This window comes from Triturus cristatus, chromosome 1_1 (assembly GCF_964204655.1).
Source record: "Triturus cristatus chromosome 1_1, aTriCri1.1, whole genome shotgun sequence".
NCBI lineage: Eukaryota > Metazoa > Chordata > Amphibia > Caudata > Salamandridae > Triturus > Triturus cristatus.
In genome coordinates this window covers 24,178,212-24,190,984 of record NC_140579.1, presented here as the reverse complement: position 1 = coordinate 24,190,984, position 12,773 = coordinate 24,178,212, and positions in this window count along the sequence as shown.

Genomic DNA, 12,773 nt, shown 5'->3' with positions numbered 1-12,773 from the left:
TCAATATTGTTTTCTCTTTGATTTGTCCATTGAGGTTAATTGGTTGTCATGGCTCTCCCAAACATCAAAGTTGTAGGGCCCTCACCCATTGTGGGTTGAAACATAAGCTCTTAAAAGTGGAATTCAATGTAGTTTTGAGATTGAGCTTCTCTAGGGTAGCATGCTGCACTGCTTCCTTTAGCGTACTCATGAAGCGTTCAACAAGGACACTGCCCTGTGGCCTTAGAGGTGTGCTCTTCTGATGCTTTACATTCATGTGATTTGAAAAGACTCTAAACTCTTGACTGCTGAAAGGTGGGCCAGTCAGATTTCAATATTGCTGTAACACCCCATGTCGCAAAAATGCCGTCTAATCTCTCAATAACACAGTCTTGCGTAGTAAACGAGAGATCTTCAATTAATGGAAATCGTGAATATTCATCCACAATCACCAACAGGCGATGTCCATTGTCGAGAGGACTGAAAAACTCAATTGCTACTCTTTCCCATGCATCGGTAGTTCTGCAGTTGCATAGATGGCAGGCCTTTAATTCTCTTACAACTCTCTCATCGAGATAAAGAAACCACATGTGGAGAGCTTGTTTTGGTGCAACAGCTATAGAATGTACCTCATGGGCCCCTTTAATTTTCTTGTGTCGCAGACTCTGTGGCAGACTTACCGAAATCACAATTCTTGAACCTCTGAAGATAATGCTTTCATGGGTATAGACAGTTCATCTTTGAAATTTTCGTATTTTTGATACTCACTGTCACTAGTAAAAGATTGAGTTGGTTGGTTACATTGTGGAAATATGGATTTTTCTGATCAGTTATGTCCCCTATCTTGGACCCCAACGGTTCCATGTACGAATCACAAGTACATGTATGTTCCCTCCAGTTCCAGTTATGAAGACGCAAACACATGTGCGTCCACCGTCAACATGTCCTCTTTCAGATCCGCCATGAATAGGCCGGATATTCCAGTCCTAAGTACGAAAGGCCACCGGCTTTATATGGTTCACTTATGCCATTTTACAGTCCAGGCAAGTAGGCCCTGATTCTGTCATCAAGCTTTTCTTGCTTTCTGCCTCTGAAGCTCCAGTCTGAGCCTGCATCTGTGACCATGAACTTTGTCTCATTCCCTGCGCGGCTCACGAAGTCTGACATCAGCTTGTTGCCTGCCAAAAACTGTATTTCACCTTCGAAATTATCTGCTCCGCTCCCTGCCCAATGCATTCCTGTCTAGTAGTTTAAGTAAACATTCTTCCAGCTACCGAGCAAAGGCCCGGCTTCTCTGTCTTTATGCAAGTAATTCATAGCCCTGTTACTATGGAAGATTCCTACCCACGCATCTAGTGTAGACACTTAGACGCTTGTACACGCACTAATAGTCAGTATAGTCAGTATAGAATAAGATTCTACTCTAAGAAGACCTCTCTTTTGGATAACATAGTTCTTTAAACATAGGATGTTAGATATGATTTGGGATTAGGTTGACTTGACCCTCCAGACTTCTGTCGCCACATGTAGAGCTAAATGTCAAGCCCCTTCACCCCCTAGTTGCATGTCAATCACACGTCATGCTGCTGTGCGCGCATTTCTGCCAAGTATTTCTGCTGACATTGCGAAATTCTTTCATGGAACCACCCTATTATGACATCACATCTGATGACGTTCTTTAATCACACCCAGTTACGCCCATTTTTGCTACGCATGAATATATTATCCACACTATCAATTGTTACGCCTCTTGTATTTGTTTCACTGTAATGCCTATTGTATAAAAGTGATTAATTATCAATAATGTACGTACTTCACTTCCTGAACCTTCGTGGTGATGGAACCTGGAGCAACCGATTCGAATCGACCATTGGAATAAAGCCCATTCCGAACCTCTAATACCACGGATTCTGCCTCTTATTTACTGAGCTATTTTTATTATGTTTCTGTATCAAATTAAGTCCCGGTAATTAAATTATTTACCACAACATGACTGATGTGTGATAATATCCTTCAACTTTAGCATGTCACTATTTTGACGTGTGGCAGTGACAATTTGGTCTAACTAAATGGCAGCTGGTGTGCTATACAATAAAGTTAATATAAGCTTCATCCATCATGGATGGGGTACGATGACCTTGTATTGGCAGTCTGGAAAAGTAGTTGGCAGGGTTTTGATTCCTCACTGGAAAATGCAAAATTGTGTATTTTCACTCATGAAATTGTTGCAGGGATTCTGCACATATACAGAACTATGCACAGGAAACCAGGACCTCAGTGCAGTAGTGGTGTACCAAAATACCCACCTCGGTACCCAGATCCCTTATCCGACTAGCTACAGTGTCTCATTCGTTCTCCGTACTACAGAGAAGCTATCAATGATTAGACATCCTAGAACAGGCTACTCCATCTCTCTCTCTCTCTCAGGATGTGCGGAATAAGAACACTATTTCGTTCAAACTCTCGTACTAGTCCACAACATGAGTAAATAGAGTCAAAGAATAGTTTTAAATGTTTATTTTAACTATCGAGCTCTATAATGCAGTAAACGAGCCAATACTAGCAGCAATATGCAAAGGATTAAACAAATCAGCATTGTTACAATTCCATAAAGAACAAAAGGGGAAATCATATTATAATGATGGGGGAAACAGGACTATATCGCCTTGCCACCCTCCCCGTGCTAGAAGCTAGTTTATTATACTAATAGAAGACCTTCAGGCTTTGTCAAGGGGGACCTCATATCTCCGAGTTCAGATGCAGGGATTTACATCTCCGGACAAGCACAGCTCTTCTATCCTGTAAAGCTTTTCTCCAAGTGTGTTAACATGTATGCAAAGCAATATTAAATGCACCAGATTTCCAGGTTTGCAGCGGTGTTCTATGTTATGTCTAGACTGACCAAAGTAATCAACAGAGCTCATTGTTTTTCAACCTTGAACACGCTGTGCAGAGTGTTCAACTAAATAACTGAAATGCAGACAGATCTCATGTGAACGCGAGCAAGCAAAGTGTTTACGAGAAAATGGCAGCTAAGCTCATGCTAACTTAGCAGGTCTGCAGGTGTGTCCAAACTTCACTGCACAATCTTTGTCCCCAACGTTAAATGCATGGAGGCATCTTGGCCTTTGGATTGCCAAATATGGTTAACAAGCCTTGATGATCTGTCCCCAGCATAAAAGGCTTTCTGTACAGGAATGCATAACAATGCTCACAAGCACACACCATGACTAAGGTTTCTTTCTCAGGTTGTGAATAAGCACATCCTGTTTGGGACACACTTCTACTTGCATATGCCACAATATGTCTTCAAGCACTCGGGTGCCTGCTGTGCAAGGCTAGAGCCTAACCCAACTGGGCTAGCGCCAAAAACCTCAGTATGAAGCTTTGGATTAAAGTATACCATTTCAGTAGTGTTCTCAATGGATTGTTTGATTCTTTTAAAACTTTTCTCACATTCTTGTGACCAGTGAAATGGAACTTTCTTTTTTTTCAAGTCTCTCACCGGAGCACTTACAGTGGCAAAGTGTTGTATGTATCTGGCACAGTAACTGACCATGCCACGGAATGAATGCAACATGGAAACATCTTGTGGGGGATTGGCAGTTGCCAGTGCTTGCACTTTAGCAGGATCAGGTGTTAAACCCCCCATTAGAAAATATATGGCCTAAGAATTTCAGCTTTGTCTTATGGAACTCACACTTTTCCACATTCAAAGTCAGACCTGCATCAGCAACTAAACGACACACGTGTATGAGAGCGTTATCGTTCTCTTTTTACGTTGCTCCAAAAACCAATATGTCATCACTATAATTGAATGTGTTCATGACAGGCTGAATGATACGTCGAATGACGTCTTAAAAAAGATCTGCAGCTGATGACACACAAAAACGTAGTCTTTTGTATCTAAAAGACCAATATGGGTAGAAAAAGGTGTAATGAATCTGCAATTTTCTTTGGGTTCCAACTGATGATATCCTTTATTCAAATCAAGGCGAGAGAAGACCTTTGCACCATTTGCTTGTGGTATATCAGCAATGAGCGGACCGGGATGTCATTCTCGCTCAATTGCCTAGTTTGCCTGACGCTTGCCAACACACATGCGTAAAGCTCCTTCCCTGTCCGTTTTGGGTATGACCACTATGGGAGAAACCCATGGTGTTGGACCAATTGAACGCTCAATGATATCATGCTTGAGTAACGATTCAAGGTCTTTTTCAACAGCTTCTTGTAAATGAAAAACAATTTGTCTATGTCTTTGAGCAACAGGACGGACATTCTCGTTAATATGAAACTTTACTTTCATAGTCTTAAGCTTTAACAAGCCATGACACAACAAAGGGAACTGACTTACTATTTCATAGTGAGCATTCATGCTATATTTCACCGAAATCAGTCCCTTATCAGCAGCTTTGTTGAAACAGAGTAGGCAGGCACTTACCGCTGTACCTTGGAGCACATGGTGCATACACCTTTGTTTTCTTGTGTTTCATCGTTGCTACAAATGAACCTTGACTTTTTAATAGCATTGATGCAGCCCATGCATATACTTTTGTTTTCAATGGCGTAAATTGTGGTAATGGGGACAATTCATTGTATTTCTCCTCATGCAATATGTTTATCAATGCACCACTGTCGATAATGAAACCATTTACTTTCAGTCTAATTTTCGGACAATGTTTAAATGTCTTTGGTGCTTTGGCATGCCGACTTTTCTTTGACTGACATTTTTCTTCACATGCGGCCAAGTCCAACATGCGTTCACTTTTCTGAGGCCAACATTGACAAAGGACAACCATCTTCTTTACTTTCACTTAATACTGAAGAACTGTTAGACGATGACTTAGATGATGATGGACTTCATTTAGTGTAGATTTACCTCAACTGATGTCACTTGGCCTTGTGGGCATGCGTCAAAATTTGCTTCTGGAATGTTCAGGCAGCCATTTTGTCTTTGCGTCGTGACACACTTGCTTTTTCCTTCACTTTGCAAACCGTTACAAAATGGTTCTCCTTCCCACAGACTTTACATATCTGCCCAAGGACAGGACATATACCTTTACGTGGAAACGAAAATCCACATCTGAAGCACAACTTCTTTTTACGTGTAGACATCAGTTTGTGTCCATCAGTCTTTTGTTTCAGCTTACTTTTCACACTCATGACTGATTCACTCTGGGACACCTCCAGCCTCCATGTCGGCAGTTAGCTAATATGAACGCTCTTCAGCTCTGGCAGCCATCAACATTCGCTCTACACTACAAGTTTCTAAATGAATCTAACAAGCATCCATCAATAACTGAGATGTGTAGCTTCTTAATCATTAAATTAATTGAACTTACAGTGTCTGATGAGTCTCTCAACAAACTCATCAATGTTTTCAGCAACTTTCTATCGTTCTCGACTGAAAATGTACATTTCGTAATCTAGATTTGGCATTGGATTGAACTCGAGATTCAAGGTGTCTTAGATCTGACGGTATGTTATTCTGTCAGTTCACTACATTTTCTTTAGGATTTCTTTTATGCCTTCACCAGCAAGATGTTTGAGGTACCGAATAATCTTTTTGTTATCATTTTCTTCAAGTGCATCAATGTAATCATCAAATGTCTCCAGCCAAACGGTCTGTCACCAATATTTTGCTTTTTGACAGTGTCCCATGGAAGTGGTGGTTTCAGGAAGGGCGGCAGCATTGTGGACTAGTACAGAACTTAATGAGGCGGAAAGTAGCGTTCCTTCTGATGAAGTTTCTTGATTGTTGTGGTCCTCTTTAATAGTAACTGGAAACTTGACTTTCTTCTGGGTCTCCATTGGAAAAACTACCTTTCACTATTTAGAACACCGCTCTTGGCTTTCACTCTTCGATGACCTATGGAGTTGTTCTGAGTCCCACTCTGCAGCTTTTGTGGTATGCCACTGTCATGTAGCTCCTATAGTACACATGCAGAACCTGCACGTTTGGATCAAACCCAGATCTGTTGACTGGGGGTGAGTGCTTGCAATGTTCAACACTTCGTCCATCATTTCCTTTGGTTTTGCTTTGTTCGCCATAAGTTGGCAGGGTCCCTTGCTCACTTTGCCACTGGATTCAAGCAGAGTTAGTAGTAGGCTTGTTGATAAAGCCAGGTCTTTAGGGATTTCCTGAATGACATGAGGTTGGGGCATAGCCGGATCTCAAGGGGAAGGGCATTCCACAGACGGGGTGCCAAAATGCCAAATCTGCAGCCACCCGAGCGTTTACGTTTAAAGGATGGGGTTTGTAAAAGGCATTGTTGGGCTGAGCGAAGGCTACGGGACGGGGTATACTTTATAATTGAGTTTAGTGATGAAGGTGGGGCTTTTACAGTGGAGCGCTTTAAAGATCATACAACTGACTTTGAAGGTGCAGCGTTGGGCGACCGGGAGCCAGTGAAGATTTTTCAAAAGAGGGGTGGCAGAATGCCATCTAGGCTGGTTCAAAATCAGTTTTGCTGCCTGATTCTGCATCATCTGAAGTCGTTTCAGAAGGAACTGGGGGAGGCCCAGATATATCGAGTTAGCGTAGTCTATATGGGAAATCACGGTTGCGATCACCACCTGTATCAGGGCTTCGTGGGTCAAAAGACGGCGAACCTTCCGGATTTTTCTCATTTGAAAGTGGCACTTGGATATCACCTGGCCTACTTGCGTTTTTAGAGAGAGGTCACTGTTTAGGGTGATACCAAGCGTCTTTGCCGAAGATGAAGGGATCGGAGCTTGGCCCATTTCTGTTGGCCAATACTGTGGGCCCCAGTATTTAGCACTGTCCCCAGTCAGGACCAGCTCGGTTTTTCCTGGGTTCAATTTCAGATGATTTTGGTTCATCCAAGCTTGGATAAACCTCATTGTTGATTGAAAGAAGGAGATGGACGTATCTGAGTTGTCAATTGTGAATAGGAGCTGTAGGTCGTCCGCGTAGTTCAGCACCGTTACCTGTTTATCTCTAAGAGCTTGGATTAAAGGGGAAATATAGAGGTTACACAGGTGGGGTGACATGGACGAACCCTGGGGTACACCGCATGTAATGGCCTGCTTAGTGCCCGCTAGGTTACCCAGGTGGACTGCCTGGGAACGATTTACTAGAAAGGACCTCAGCCATCCGGCTGCCGTGCCCCGGATGCCAGCCTGAGAGACACGGTCGATCAAGATGGTATGATCGACCGTGTCGAATGCGGCTGACAGATCCAGGAGTACTAGAGCCTGTGGAATGCGATTGTCTGCGCAGTCCCTAAGGGTGTCCATTACTGCCACTACCACCGCCTCAGTTGAATGGGCTGGGCGAAAGCCCGCCTGATGTGGATCAAGGCAGTTAGATGTCTCTATGAAGTTGGACAAGCAGTTGGCGACATGAGCCTCCAACACCTTAGCAAGAAATGGAAGAAGGGAAATTGGGCGATAATTTGCATTGTAGGTCGGATCTGCACCTGGTTTCTTCAGGAGAGGTATTACAATCGCTTCTTTAAATGCAAGGGGAACTAATCCAATGGCCAAAGAGTTGTTTAGAAGGGTACAGGCGGGGGCCGGAATAGCTGCTAAGCAGTCTTTCAGGATATAAGGAGGGCATCTGTCAGATGGGGCGCCAGATTTTACTCTTACCAGTAATTCCTGGAATAGTTCTGGGGTAATGGGGGGGGAAACTGCTAAGTGAATCGATAGTGTTGGGGCTTGGAACAAAAAGGAGAGGACTTGAGGTTTGAGTACTGGCTTTGATGGCCATAATTTTCTCTGTAAAAAAAACGTTAAGTGAATTACAGAGAACCTGGGTCGGGGGCAAACTGGGCCGGACGTTGTCAAGGTTGGTTAATTCATTAAGAATAGAAAAGATGTCCTTGGACTTATTATTTGAGTTGGTTATACGGGTGGAAAAGTAAGCAGTTTTAGTTACTAAAATAGATTTCATGTAGTCCTTCCTGGCAAAGATGTATCGAGTTTTAGCGTAAGGGGCATAGTTGCGACGCCAACGTCGCTCGAGTTGTCGAAGGGCCAATTTTTTTGCTTTTAAGTCAGGAGAGAACCATTTTTGGGCATCGGCGCGTCGGGCCAGTTTGATCGCCTTGTATGGAGCATGAGCGTCGCTGGCTGATTGCAGCCAGAGAGAAAGATTTTTTCTGCTATATTGATATCAGAGTTGTGGGGGGGAATGGAAGTAGCAAGAGTTTGTAGGAATTCCGACCTGTCTAGGGAATTCCAGTTCCTAGCTCTTCCACCCATAGCTGTAACGGTGGACTTTCTAGGAGAATGGATAAGGTTAAATTTGATAAGAAGATGATACGACCATAGACACGGAAAGGTGGCCGGGGTCGTAACTAAAAGAGAGTTGGTCCAGACCTGGTCCAGAATGTGGCCTTTACAGTGGGTAGGTGATTGTACATGTTGTTCAAAGTTTAGATTTGTAAGGAGCTCAGTGAGTTCACGCGACTGAGGACCTTCCAGAGGATCGTTGAACCAGTAGTTAAAGTCCCCCACCAAAAGGATCCTTGCATGATCAATGGCTAGGTTGGCAATTTGTTCGCTAAGCGCTAAAGGGAAGGACGGCATGTTGTTAGGGGGTCTGTAAAGAAGGACACATGCCATAGTAGTATAGGAAGTATCAATTTTTAGAACCAGGTTTTCAGTGTCTGAGAGATTCAGGCAGGTCAAGGCGGTGACATTCAGGTCGTGGCGGAAGATTGCTGCCACTCCCCCGCCAGGTTTGCCGGGTCCACGGTCAGCGTGAATGATGCGGTAGTTAGGCGGCAACGCTGCTATGATATCTGGAGCAGAGTCTTGGGTGAGCCAAGTCTCAGTAAGTAAGAGAACGTCGAGATTATCCTCGCCTAGTAGAAGAAAGAGGTCCAGGTTATGTTTCACCATGGAGCGTGTATTTAGATAAGCTATAGGCATGGAATGGAGACGGGAAACGGGCGTTGTACGAGTAACAGGAATCGAAGAGGCGTTATCAAGAATGGTAGGGCGGTTGACTAGAAGCCCCAGTCTCTGGGCTCGAAGGCATGATGACTCACACAGGTGGCCCTGGCCGTTGTTAGTGGCCAGCAGCTCTTCACGGGATTAGATGATCCGTCCTGTAGCATGGCGTGCCCTGGGGCCCGTCAGGGCGCGGACGGGCGCAGACGGGCTTGCCTTAGGCGCGCCTTCGGCGCGCTGACGGCGCGCCCGCTGCGCGTCCGAGATATACACATTCTTATAGGATGCGGGAAAAGGGGCGTGGCCTCGCGTCAGGGGGCATGGCCTGTGGGCTGTTCGAAGAATGGCGGCAGTGAGTAAGATCCCAGGCCGCGGCAGCGCTAGCATCCGCTGTGCAGGATTAGCCAAGTGGGAATTTAGTGCCCAGAAGCTACAATCATACAGGTAAAAGCATAAGTATACAATTTACAAAGTTTAAAAATCGAGTGTCTCTCTCCCGGCTTCCGCCTCAGGAGTGTCGATAGTCTCAGCCCGAGCTTATGCTCAGCGCGGTTTAAAAGGAAAAAGGGGCGTGGCCTCGCGTCAGGGGGGCGTGGCCTGTGGGCTGTTTGAAGAATGGCGGCAGTGAGTAAGATCCCAGTCCGCGGCAGCGCTAGCATCCGCTGTGCAGGATTAGCCAAGTGGGAATTGAGTGCCCAGAAGCTACAATCATTTTTTTTTTTTTTTTAAACCGTTTTTATTGCAGAATCACAGGATTATCAGTGTACATACATTACGGGCCTGCGCCTCAAACATCGGTGCCAGTTCGGCCCAGAAGCTACAATCATACAGGTAAAAGCATAAGTATACAATTTACAAAGTTTAAAAATCGAGTGTCTCTCTCCCGGCTTCCGCCTCAGGAGTGTCGATAGTCTCAGCCCGAGCTTATGCTCAGCGCGGTTTAAAAGACATGGATTGGCAGTTCGGGCTGGACTGTTCCCATGAGGCACAGGGTCAGACTGATTTGCATATGGCCATGTCTGAACTGGGGTGGCAGAGTGGGCTAAAGAACGGTGATGGATTAAACCCAGATCAGTTGACTGGGGGTGAGTGCTTGCAATGTTCAACACTCCGTCCATAATTTCCTTTGGTTTTGCTTTGTTCGCCATAAGTTGGCAGGGTATGCTCAGACGTGAGTCCCTTGCTCACTTTGCCACTGGAATCAAGCAAGCCTGGCTGAAGACAGCTGAAATGCCAGAAACCGGCCCTAGGAAGCTTGTTTCCGGTCCAGGGAAGACATGGCTTGGCAGTTTGGGCTGGACTGTTCCCATGAGGCACAGGGTCAGACTGATTTGCATATGGCCATGTCTGAACTGGGGTGGCAGAGTGGGCTAAAGAACGGTGATGGATTAAACCCAGATCAGTTGACTGGGGGTGAGTGCTTGCAATGTTCAACACTCCGTCCATCATTTCCTTTGGTTTTGCTGTGTTGTAATAGGGCCAAATCTTGTTCTAGGATGTCTATTGTAGAAGATACAATGTTGCCTAAAGAATATATCCTGGAGGACAAAGTTGTTAACCCATTGTCTACCACAGCTAATGATTTTTCAAAGTTAATACGGGCTATTTCCCGTATTCTTTCTGCGGCCTCTTATTGGGATATTTTCAAGATTTCAATATAGGCAGCGTTAATGCCAGCATATATGAAACGTTTCTGACGTGTCTTTCTGGGACCTGATCAAAAATCCCCAAGATCCATGTCGTGTGAGAGTAAAGTTAAGTGTTGTTTCACTTCTGTGAGTGTTGAGGTCTCTAACCAATCAAGGCACAACTTCTCAACACTATAGGTTGTCACTACCCCCAGGTGTTCCCGCTGAACATAACGTGGGTCTGGCCTGTTGATACTATACCCTTCGGTAAGACCCAAGAAAGTCTTGTGACATATGTTCGTGTCTAAGGGCCATACCACCCATTCTTTCCAATTTGGGTCTGTTCTATTGTACTGTAAAATGTCGTCTACTGTTGCCCCATGCTGTGTAGTTGAATTTTGCTACCCCTGTGATTGTGTTGGAAATCGAGGTGTATTAAGGTCTTTTATCTTGGCTAATCAAAGACAGGATGTCTGTTGCACAGTTTCCTTTAGAAATATCATTTGCTGTGAAATGAGGCATGCTCTAAATGCGCTTCTGTTCCCTGGGCCTGCCAGTCTCTAGAATCCCAGACTGATTTCGAGTCTAGTGTGTCTTCCCATAGGTCAAAACCCTGTTCAGACAGTTGGGCAATAAAGGAAGCAGAGTAAATCTGTTTGGTGTTAGTCAGCATAGTTTTCAGTGCTGATGTCGGTGTAACCTTATAATAAAATGAGGTCAGGTCAGTAGTGTTAAAACCTGAAAAATATGAACATTTCTGTGCAAAAGTTTGCGAACTACTTTTGGGTGATGTAGGGCAATGCTCCCATTGATGGTACTCAAATACATTTCTAGGTGAAATAGATTAGTGTAGAAAATGATGACCATCATGTTGGTAACAGTACATACATAGTCTGAATTATCTTCTAACATTTCAGTATTCGGAAATGCAGCAGTTTTTTCTAAATCAGACAACAGTTTCAATGACCCAATCATCAGAAAATGTACTGGAGGGAATGATATCACTTAAAGACATTTTTTAAAAGTTAAGAATTTTTAAAACTTCCGTCAGGCCGAAATTATCGAAATCAACCTTGTCCCAAACTATACCGTCCAGAATAGGAACTGCTGTAATGTTCACTGATGACAAGTCTCTTTGTTCACGGTGTGATGATTGATGTGGATTTAAAATCAAGTTGACTTTTTGGGCTGTAGTGCTTTGCTGAAGGTATCTTCCATTAATAAGCATGCTAAAAGTTATTACTAAGCCTAGCCAGACAAGAAAAATACAGTATCCCAGTAATTACTCAGAGTTCTACCCAAGGCGATACCAGGTATGTCTTTTGAATAAAGTGAAGACAGTTCTTGATTTGTTGCTTTAGTGGTGTTTTGGCTGGCGTTGTTTCCTATTCACTTGGATCCAAACAAAACGTATCAAAGTTAATGAAGTAGCCAGAAGCAGTTCGATCAATTGTTGGAATTGCATCGGGATTTGTTGAAATTGTATTTTGCTCTTGTCGAGGCATATTGATGTAGACGTCTGTATTTGGTCTAATTGCAACTTGGGTGTTGCTTTGAGTTTGATTTTGAAGTTCGGGTTCAAGAGGAACGAGTTCCATAGCATTGTTGCATAGTCCTTCATTCCGTACAGGTGGATCTTCAAACGTGATGAGTCTTTCTGTTTGAACTTTTTGGATTGTAGCGAGAGGAGGGCGTCTGCTACTGTGGAGTCCACGAGGCCTACTGCTCAGTATTGGCCACATAGAGTGGTTTGATCAAGTCAAATGAGATAAATCTTTTCTCCTTTTTTCCAGCAAGAGGCGGGAGCAGCACAGGTCGTATTCCTTCTACAGCTAGGACAGGTACAGGTGTTCTGTAGGATGGTTCAAGTTCTTTTTTGTTTGCTATTTTCTCTCTGACCAGATCCCCGACTTTTGGGATCCAGACAGGTCTTGCCGTGACTGCCTTGACTTCCCCAGTGGTGGTCTGTTTTGAAAGGACGTTACTTTGTCTTTCCCTGGATTCATTTAGATCCTGTAAAACAGCCAAATGATCATGGATATCAAATGGTTTCTTATCCGCCACTGCACCTTCACAATCAAGATCAGGTACCAACATTCGCGTCCCAAATAGGACCTCATATGGAGTGACACCCCCTAGAGAACTTCTTGGCTGGTTATTAAGCGCTCTCTGTACCCCATATAAGTGATTGACCCAACTACCGCCCTTGCCTAATACCCTAGCGGTTAAAGATTGCTTTAAGTC